Source organism: Manis javanica, chromosome 1, assembly GCF_040802235.1.
Source record: "Manis javanica isolate MJ-LG chromosome 1, MJ_LKY, whole genome shotgun sequence".
Lineage (NCBI taxonomy): Eukaryota > Metazoa > Chordata > Mammalia > Pholidota > Manidae > Manis > Manis javanica.
In genome coordinates, this window is record NC_133156.1 from 55,824,698 (window position 1) to 55,835,955 (window position 11,258).

Consider the following 11,258-nt stretch of genomic DNA (forward strand, 5'->3'; position numbering starts at 1 on the left):
TTACTTTGTAGCTATCTGCTCTGGCAAAATAAGGAGAGATTTTTAGATCTAATGGAAATTTTAAAGCAGAAGGCATTACACCTTGATGACTGAGATTAGGACTGAAACGTCAGCACACCTCAGCTCAAGCTGGAATTCTTCCACATTCACTGTGTGGCCTTGAGCAAGTTAGAGACTCCGTATCCTCATCTGTAAAGTATGTGCACGTGTCACGGGGTGATTAGAGTAATATTTAACCATAGGGTTGTGCAAATTTAGATTTAGTGCAGTATCTGACAAGGGCATACATGTAACTAAACAGTAAACATTATTATGTATAGTAACTTAATCAAACTCAGGAAATAAAATTTGAAGATAGAGAAATAAACACTGATCAACTGTTTTCCAACATTGAAAGTATGTCTGTAAAGCACGTGGCAAATGAATTAAACTCTCCTGGGTCCCCTGGCCCTGGTGCCAGGTGTTGGTGACTGGCAAGCTGGACCCACGATTCACCCATGGTTAGGACTCCTCCTCATTACTCTGTTGCTCCTTTCCCTCTTGGATTCTTGCCTATGTCTGCAGGACATACTAAACTAATTTCTTCAGACTTGCAAGTAGCCTGTATTTGATCTCCCCACCCTGCTCACCTGAGGGTAGGAACTTCTTGCAGAAGACAAAACTTCCTCCCATCCCATGTTGGGGGTGTGTGGGCGCATCTGCAGGAAGGGAAACAGTGGAGTGTGTGTGCTGAGGCAGGGAGGGTACAAGGGTGTGTGTGGCAGGAGACAACTGTGGGTGTGGGCATGGGGATTTGTGAATGAACAAGTGTGTGTGCATGGGGACAGGGTGTGTGGAAGGGCTGGAAACCTGGAGGGAAACCAAACATTCTCTTGTCTGAGTACTGAGTACTGTGGGTAGAAGGGAGACCCTGTGGACGGGCTAAAGAGAGAAATCACAGGACCAGTGGCTGATAGGTAAGAGAGCGGAAGTGTGGGCTACCAGGCTGTGATGGTGTGTTCTGAGAGAATGTTCGGCAGGGAAGAGAAGCTGGTAATGGGGGGAACAATGTAGAAGAAAGGCTGCTCAGGGCTGTGTGGACACCAGGGAGAATACCCAGCTCCATGAGATTCTGCATCTAGGCCTGCAGCATCTAGGCTTGCAGCCCCCGTGGTTCTGACCCATTAGGGCCAGTGGACGGTGGACAGAGGCTCAGAGGAGCGCGAGCAGCTGACCCAGAGCCAGGGTGATGGCTCTGTGCTGACACTGTGGAGGGAGGTGGGACTCGGGAAGGGGAAGGGAGGAGGAAGGGAGAGGATCCGCAGGGATAAAGCTGCACGAATACCAGGTATTTATAGTATAATCTGTTGATTTTGAAAGCTGAGTCAAGCTGCATTTAAAATATGAGATTACATACCAGAAGAAAGAATCAGGTCCCTCCAAAAAGAGAACAGAAAAGCTACAGAAGGAGGGTCTTCAGGTGGAGATGAACAGCAGGGACAGGAGGCTCTGGGTGGGAACCTCCCCAAATTTCACATTCCCCAGGAGGAGCTGTCAGTTCTATCCTTATTATCAAGGGATGTGTCTTCTTGCTCTAAAACTCCAGTTCAAGCAGAATAAAATTTTTCCCTAAATTACTTTAGCACAGGCAAGTAAGGCTAAAAACTTTTTTTAAATTTTGTGCACACACTCTTGCCTCTCACTTGAGCCTGTAGGAGCACTGAAGGCATCTTTCCTTGATTCACTCCATCCTCTGCCCCCACCTATTTTTATTGTCCAGGTCATTTTTGATGGACAGTATGTGTGATAGAAAACCCAAACCAAATTGGCTTATGCAGAAAAGGAAATGTATGGTTCTCATAACTGAAAAGTCAGAGGGTGGTCTTCAGGCATAGCTGGATCTAGGACTCAACTGGAGTCTTCAGGACCCAGTTTCTCTCTTTTTCTTTAGGCTCTACCATCTGCTAGGCTGGCTTCAAACCTGAGTTCTGCACGGGACCCTCAAGCCCCTGGGCTTCCCTCTGTGGTGGCAAAATGGCTGCTGCATCTCATGTTCTCTTCCCCTTGGGTTGACTTCAGAAGAAAGACCAGACTGATTCTGATTTTCATTGGCTAGTATTGGACCAGGTATCTCTTTGCAGACCAACCATTGTGCCTGGGGTATGGACTGAACTGATTGACTGGGGCCTGGTCACTGTCTACACCCAGAGCCCAAAGGGGAATATGAGAGGGGTGAATAGATGCCATCCAGCCAAACGCAGGTGTCCACTACAGCCAGGGAGGAGCTTCTCCAGGACTCTGGACATGGATGGGGCCACCATTCCATGGCCCAGAGCATGCACCCTCTTCCTCACACTCTCCTTTCCTCTCCCACACAGCTGATGAGGCCAGTGGGGCCTCTGATTGGGAACCCAGCTTACATGCTACAACTCACATGTGCTAAAGGGAAAAGGGGAACAGAGCAAAGAAAATGAAAGACAGGAAAGCAGACCTACCAGCTGTGGTAGCCATTAGTCAATTTGTGGCTGCCAGAACCCACCCTCCTCATGGACAACACCCCAGATTCACCCTTTGTATTCTGGATGACTCAGGTACCCATCTCCTAGGACAGCAAAAGGTACCAGGTTCCCCCTCCTGACCCCAAATGCAGCCAGGGTACCGGCCTGTGGCCTGAGCTTTCCAGTCAGATGTCCGGTCCTGGGGCCCTGACTCCTGAAGAGGTGTCTCAGGGACCATGGGGACAGCAGGAGGCCTGTTCTGCCTCCCCGAGGCGCTGGTACTCCAGTGGTCACAGTGTCACCTTGGCAAGACTTCAAGTCACCTGTTGGGCTTCCTGCCTCTCTGTCTCATCTCCTACTCACCCCCAGGCCTAGTCCCCAGCCTCCTGCTGATTTGGGGAGGCCCTGACCACCATCCAATAATTTCCCTTGACTTGCATTAGCCTCAGCACCCTCCTGACACACTTTCAAAGTTCAGGTTTTTGTCAAGCCAGGGCTCCAGCTTGTCCGCTGCCAGGCCTCGTCTAAGAGAAGGCTGCCTCCAGCCCCAAAGGGGAGAGGATTTCAAAAGCCTGCTATCTGGCTGCTTGCTTCCAGCTCCCAGCCAGACCCCCCAAGGAGGTGTCCCTCCTGGTGAAAGTCAGAAGATTCCCTTCCAAGGGGCTTCCCCTCTCTGGCACCTCCCAGCAGTCCTCATCTCTAGTCTGAGCAATAGGCTCATCCCTGACTCATTGGTGGGACCCTCGCAAGTGGCTCAGTGAATAAGCTCATGTACATTGAAGTTTTGATCTGTGTGTTTATCTCCCACTCACCCACCTCTGCAGTAACCAAATTTCTTCTCCTTGCCCTGAGGGTATCTTTCCTCTCTCAGCCTCCACAGCCAAGCATGAGTCACTTGCTGCAGAACCAGACATCCAGGCTGCAAAGGCTCAAAAGCCACCGGCCCAGGTACAAGGGAGAAAGATGTTGGTGGATGTGGAGTCTCCTGATGAGGCTGGGGGAGAAGGGAGGTAGGAGGGGCTGAGATCCTGTGCTGAAGGAGTGGCATGTGCCTCCTTGTCTCCCCAGCATTCCCTGCTGTTTTGTTTTTCCAGGACTCCCAGGTCACTATCTGAAGCTAGGTCACCTTGAGTGGCCCCTGTAGTCGCCAGTGTCACAAATGGTCAGCAGTCAACTTGTTCCCCATCAGAGCTCTGGATAAGAGCGACCCTTGTTTGAGCCCAAGGAGTCATACCCCATCCCTCCAACTTGGGCCACACCCCAGAATAGAAGGTGGGACACATTGAAGGGAGACAGTGGCATGAAGAGAAAGATGTTTCCTGCCCTGAGCCATGTGGGAACAAGTTTGCAGTCGCCTAGTGTGGCTGTGGTACACAGCATCCTGGTCACAGGCTGAGAGCCTGTTCTGTGCATCAGGGAAATGGGTGGGCTCCTTATGGGGCCAACACTCAATTCTGAACTTTGGTGTCGTACCAGAACCACACATCCAGAAATGGAGGGATGGCACAGTCACTAATCAGCTAATTCACAATCTTATTGCTCAGAAGTTCCTACCCTGGGGTGAGGCTGTGCCTGTCAGTCACCTGATGGGGAGGGATCTCCACTGCAGGACATCCAAGTGCCAGGGCCCCTGCAAGGAGGAAAATGTTCTGAAAAGAACAGCACAGAGCCCTGAGACCAACAGTCCAGCAAATCTTTTCTGGAATCTCCCAGGCCAAAGCACTTCTTCAAATCTGCCCCCAAATATCTCAAAGTCTGTGCTGGGAGTTTCCTGGAATGATTTTAACTTGTCTATGGGACCTCATGGTCCCTGCAGACAGTGTGACTCATGCCCAGAAACCCTGTGCCTGGCAGAAAGCTGGTACTCTGTAGGCCAGTTTATGGCTGGAGAAATTAATATCTGCTCCAAAATAGACAAGAAGCAGTCAGTTGGTTACTGCCCAGCCCAGAGATGATGCAGTTGCTCAGATAACTGAGTTGCACTGGTCATTTGAGAAACCAGAATGAAATCTATTCAGATGCCACAGTTAAAAAGACCTAATGATATATTAGTCTGATGCTTTCTTTTATGAAAACAGCTCTAAAGCATTGCCTATTTGTCACTCAGAGCTCACTTGAAGTGTGATCCATTTTGGACTTTATAATTTGTTTTAGGGCTCCTGCTGTATCTTTGCTCTCTGTCTTGCGATTGCTCTAGGCTAAAAGCAATAACCAACCTCAGAAGAAGGAGAAAGTCTTTGCATCGCAAGAGCACAGCCTCTGAAAGGAAAAAATTTTCTGGAGACCTCAGGTGGCAACCACAGCAAGTTGTCTTCTGTCTGGGGGGCTGTCTCAGGCCACTTTTCATCAAATACCTCAGTACAAAAACAGCCCACAGCCACAAGGCAGGAAGGACTCTGCTACTGTGTGCGGGAGCGGTTGGCAGTACCCGGGTAATAATGAGTCACGCATGAATAATGGCTGGGCAAAGTTTCCCAGCCAGTGGGTGGAGGCTCTGGGTGTTCTGGCTGCACATGGCATGCTTGGCCACCAGGCCAGGATCCTAGTCCGGGGGCTGCTCATGAAGAATCGAGGGGTTACACCAAAAACACTAAATTATAATTGCTATTTGTTTGCATTAATCTATATCAGAAAAAATATCCTAGGGTAGCAAACCTATGATTTCGCTCACATTATTTTCAGGATGAGGCTAAAAGGTATTTATATTAAAAACAAGTGAGTCAATTTAGTGGAAACATGTAAGTAAATAATAGTATATGTGGTGCATAGATACAGTAAAGCTCATGTGAATCCCTGACGTTTGGGAAGTGTGACTCTGTGCTGTGGTCCTGCGTACAAAAGCATGCACAAGCCCTGAGCTCGCTGCTTCCACCTCCTGCTATAGCCACCAGTGTTTCTGAAGCCCCAGAGCAGCATCCCATACATATTTACAGTGCAATGTGGAGGTACGATGCAGGAAGGATTTTTTGTTATCTCAATAACCCCCCCACACCCCAAAATATTTTTGTTTCATCTATGCAAAAGGAGACGATCAAGCTAGGAATGATATATCAAAAGGACACAGACTATGTGGTTAAAGCCTGGCCCTCCTTCCATTTCACAGATGAAGAAACCAGATCCTAGAGGTGAACGTGACTTGATTATATGGCCTTAGAAAGCTCTTTCTAAGTCAAAGGCAAAAGCCTAAGTTCCCAGACATGTAACAAATGCCTACAAATTAATAAGAAGAAAGACCCAATAGAAAAATGGGAAAGGATTTCAAAGAAAACATACCATTTAAATATCAGAAAAGATGCTCAACCTCATGAATAATAAGGGAGATGAAAATTAAAATTATATTGACACATCTGTTTCTAGCTATGATGAACTAGCTTGTATCGGACCAATCATCCTGCTGGGAATAATTAGGAAAACCAGATGAAATTTTACAAAAACGACTGATGATACTGGCACTCTACCAATGCTCCAAGATCCCAGAGAGAGGGGAAGCTCGGAGAGGGAGCCTGATATCTGGCAGTGCGCTACCTCTGGAGGCATTTTCTAGCGCTAAAGCAGCCACTGGGAGGCTGAGAAAAGCTTCTGACAATTTCATGGGGCTCTGGAGATAAAAATTGGAGTTCAGGGTCTCTTAAGAAGTAAGGACTCTATTTGCACACCCATTTTTATTGCAACTTTATTCACAGTAGCCCAAAGGTAGAAGCAACCCAAGTGTCTATCAACAAATGATTGGGTAAACAAAATGTGACATATACATACAATGGAGTATTTTTCAGCCTTAAAAAGGAAGGAAATTCTTACACATAATACAACACGGATGAACCTCGAGGACATTCTGCTAAGTGAAATAAGCCAATCACAAGAGGACAAATACTGTATGATTCCATTTATATGAGGTTCCTAAAATAGGCAAATTCAGAGAGACAGAAAGTAGAATGGTGTTTGCCGGGGGCTGGGCGGCATGGGGTGGGAATGGGGAGTTGTTGTTTAATAGGGACAGAATTTCAGTTTTGCAAGATGGAAAGAATATCGGAGACAGAAGATGGTGATGGTTGCACAACAGCGTGACTGTGCCACTGAACTGGACACTTAAAAATGGTCAAGAGGGTAAATTTTATGTTATATATTTTTTACCACAATTTTAAGAGAAGTAAGGGCTCTGGTAAACAGCTTAGGCTTTCTTTGAGACCTCAAAGGGCCATACACTAGGAGTAAATGACCCAGAACTAAATCAGTTCTCTCTTGGAGATGATAGGTTCCTTTCAAATTCATCTCAATTCCTGATTGGATAAATGTAACATGAGATGCTGGTCCTCCTGAGACAGGGACTGTGGGTGTAGTCAGAGTAAGGTGAGGGCCTCCGGAAAAAACAAGGCAGGATATTTACAGTCAGAGCAATGTAACTACATGCAAGGAAACCCGCCACCAAAACTCTGTGTTAAACATTAAGTTCTAGAGTCATTCTTCAGTGAGATCAGTTAATGTTCCCCAGATACAGGAAAGTAGCACATGTTTTTGTCGTTTGAATTAATGTGTAAGATTCACTTTAGCATGCTAAAAGACCCAGGTCTATGTGCTGTCTTTCCTCCTTCAGACCTGATGAGGTGATTTGCAGACCGGGCAACTAATTTAGCATGCAGGCCCAGCCATAAACAACACAATAAAAGGCAGGAAGGATTCCATCTTAAAGGTAAGATTGCATTTTAACACCCAGGAAGTTAACAAGTAAGATTCTTAACTTACTCTTTAGCAAACAGACAATAACTCAGCCCACCTTGGGGGCTGGGCAGGCAGCCTTACTTGATATGCTCCCAGACCAAGATGCTGGTATCCCAGGGAGAAATCAGAGCAGTAAATTTCTTGTGTTAAATTAATTTTTAACATCCAGGCACCACTTAACAAGTCCACACCCCTGAGCCTTTTATCCGGTTCCGAAAAATCCTCAATTTCCTATAAAACACCTCGGTGACAACGCACAACTACGGCCTCTCTTGTCCCCTCCTGGTGTGAACCAGGAGCTCTGTCCTCTCACTGTATCTCTAAATAAAAGCCTCTCTCTGGCTCTCCTACCTTGATTGTTTGCTAAGTTCATTCTTCGACTCCACAAACAAGAACCCCAGCATCACTCCTAGCTTAGACAGAGTTAAAAGTAAATTCTCCTTGGAGGAAGATAACATCCAGAGCTTCTAATTATCCTTTCCATGTTGACCTATTATGGCTAACATTCAATGAAATACAAACATGGGGCAAAACTCAAAAGAAAAATAATGTTATTAGAAACATATCCACAGGGATCCAGATATTTGAGTTATCAGTGGTGGACTTTAGAATAACTATAATTAATATAGTCAATGAATTAGATGAAAAGAAGGAGAATTTCAGCAGACAACTGGAAACTATCAAAAAAAATAATCAAATGAAAATTCTAAAAATGATAAAAGGGGATGGTAAATTTGATAAAATATGTGCAAGATCTGCACATGTAAAACTCGAGACATTGCTGAGACATTAGAGGAGATAAAAAGAAATAAAGAAATATATTGTGTTCATGGATCACAAGGCTCAGTGTGATTAAGATGTCAGTTCTTCCCAGATTGACCTATAAATTCAATGCAAGGGTATTTTTGTAGAACTTGACAAGTTGATTCTAAAAATTTATATGGAAATACAAAGGCTCTAGAACACATTTTGAGAAAGCAGTAAGTTGGGGGAACTTACGCTACCTTATTTCAAGACTTGTTATAAAGTTATGGTCAAGACAGTGTAGAATGGGTATAAAAATAGACATATGATCAATGGAGCAGAAGAGTGAATCCAGTAGTAGACCAGTTGATTTTCGACAAAGAGACCAAAGCAATTAATAAGAGAAGGATACTATTTTCAATAAATAAAGCTGGAACACTTGGCTAACTACATACAAAGAAAAAATCTTGGCCCTTACCACACAGCATGTATAAAAATTAACTTGAAATTGGTTATAGATCTAAATGTAAAAATTAAAACTATAAAGCTTCTAGAAGAAAATATTAGTAATCTTGGGTTTGGTAAAGATTTCTTAAATATGTCACAAAAATCTACAAAAGAAAAAACCAATAAATTGTATTTCTTCAAGATTAAAAAATGTTTACTCTTCAAAAGATGCTATCCTATTTGGCAGTGTCTGAAAATGTTAAATATAACCCAGGAATTCTACTTCTATAAGGAAGGATATGTCTACACAAAGGTTTGCATACAAAGTCCTAGCAGCAGCATTATTCATAATAGACAAAATCTGAAAACAATCCAAATGTTCATCAAATGGTGAATCCATACAATGGAATACTATTCAGCAATAAAAAGAATTGAGTTACTGATAAATGCAACAAGATAGATGAACTTCAAAAACATTTTACTAAACAAGAGGTGCCAGATAGGAAATAATATATATTGTGTTTTTATTTATATGAAATTTCTAGAAAATAAACTAGATACAGTAAATGTATCAGTAATTGGGGCCCATGTTGGGAGTGAATAGTGCCTATAAATAGGCACAAGGGAACTTTTGCGGGTGATAGAAATGTTCTAAAACTGGGTGTGGTCATAGTTCAACTGTACTATGCACTAAAAATTATTGACCTGTACACTTAGAATGGCGAATTTTGATATGTAATTTACACTTTAATAAAGCTGTTAAAATTGGAAGGAAAAGACAGGTTTAAGAACATCAAAAGCCACAGACTAGGAGAAAATATTTGCAAAACATGTATCTAACAAAGGACTTGCATTTAAATTATATTCAAAACTATTACCACTCAACAGTAAGACAACCTGTATTTTTAAATAGGCAAAATATTTATTCAGACACTTTGCCATAGATGACATATGGTTGTCAAATAAATGCATGAAAAGGTGCTCAACTTTAGGCTTTAGGGAAATGCAAATTAAAACCACAAGATTCTATTGCACACCCACTAGAATGACTAAAATGAAAAACACTGATCATACTAAGTGTTGGTGAGGGTGTGGAGCAACTGAAACTTTCATGCACTGTTGATGGGTGTATAAATTGGTACACTTATTTTAGATAAATATTTGTCAGTTTCTTAAAAATTTAGATCACTATTATCATAAAAACCAGCCATTCTGCTACAAGGTATTTATTGAGAGAAATGAAAGCTTGTGTCCACACAAAGACTGTACATGAATGTTCATAACTTTATTTGTAATAGCCAACAACTGTATAAATCCAAAGGCCCATCATCAGGCAATAGATAAACACATTGTAGCATATCTGTACAATAGCATACTTCTCAGCATAGGAATGGAATGAACTATTCATATAACATGGTTGATGCATATTGATGCAGTGATGTGGAAGAATCTCAAAATAATTTTGCTAAATTAAAAACAAGGAATATCAAAAATAAATTCATACAGTATGATTCCATTTATATAAAATTCTAGAAAAATGCAAATTAATCTATAGTGATAGGAAGCAGACCAGTTATTGCCTAGGGGAAGGGGCTAGCATGGGATGGATTAAGAGCATGAGGAAACTTTTGGGGGTACTGGGTAAACTCATTATATTCATGTGGCAATGGTTTCACAGGTATATACATATGTCAAACCTGATCCAAGTGCATACTTAAAATATGTGCAGTTCTTTGTTCTTTATGCACCCACTGTGATCCAAATAAGCGGGATAAAATGGAAAAATAATTTTAAAACATAATAACTAAAAGCAAGAACTATGTGATTGGGTTTAGACACTTTTGAAGGGAAGATTATACAGAGCTGTAAGGTAGAGCAGAATGAATATCCCAGGTTAAAGTATGAAAAAATACAGAATAGAAAATACAGCAAAGAGCATAAGGGACATATGAGTTATGGTGAAAGGGTTAATATAATAAGTATTTCAAATCCAGGAAGAAGAAGAATAGAAGAAGAATAGAAAAGAATAGTAGGCAAAAGCAATATTTGATAAGATATTGGCTACAAACTTTCTGGAAAAAAAACATATGAAAGGTAACATACCATAGATTAAAGCAGAGTTAGGAAAATCACATCTTGGCATATCAATGTGAAACTACTGAAAATCAAAGACAAAAGAACATTTTAGAAGCAGCCAGAGATAAATGCCAATTGCTTTCAAAGGACAGTAGGAAGACTGGTAACTGACTTCTCAGCAGAAGTAATAAAGTTGAGAAGGTACTGGACTGATAGCTTGGAAGGGCTCGAAAAAATTAATGACCAACCTTAAATTCTATTGAAAATATTCTTCAGATACTGAAAAGACATTTTCTGTACACAAAAACTGAAATAAATCCTACCAGCAGATGCACATTGAAGAAAATACTAGGAGTTTTTTAGGCAGAAGGAAAATGATCCCAGTTGAAAACACTGAGATGCAGGCAGGAAAGAAGATGAAAGAAAATGTAAATATGAGGGTAAATTAAATTATTATTGACTATATAAAACGATAAAAATGCCTTTTAGGGTTTAAAATAGAGAATTAAAATGAAAAATGACAATAGCATAAAAGATGGCAGAGGAATAAATTGCATTAAGTATTGAGGTCCTTGTAACTCTGGAAAATGATAAAATTAGTAATTATACTAGACTTTAACAAGTAAAACACAGGATTTTAGGCTGACTGCTCAAACTAATAAGCTAATAGAGGAAGGAAAGGAACATGGAATAAAATTAGTATTTAATTAATACAAAGGAAGACAAGGGACAGATGGCATAGGTAGCAAACAAATCATAAGATGGTAAATTTAGACCCAAATATATAAGTAATTGCAT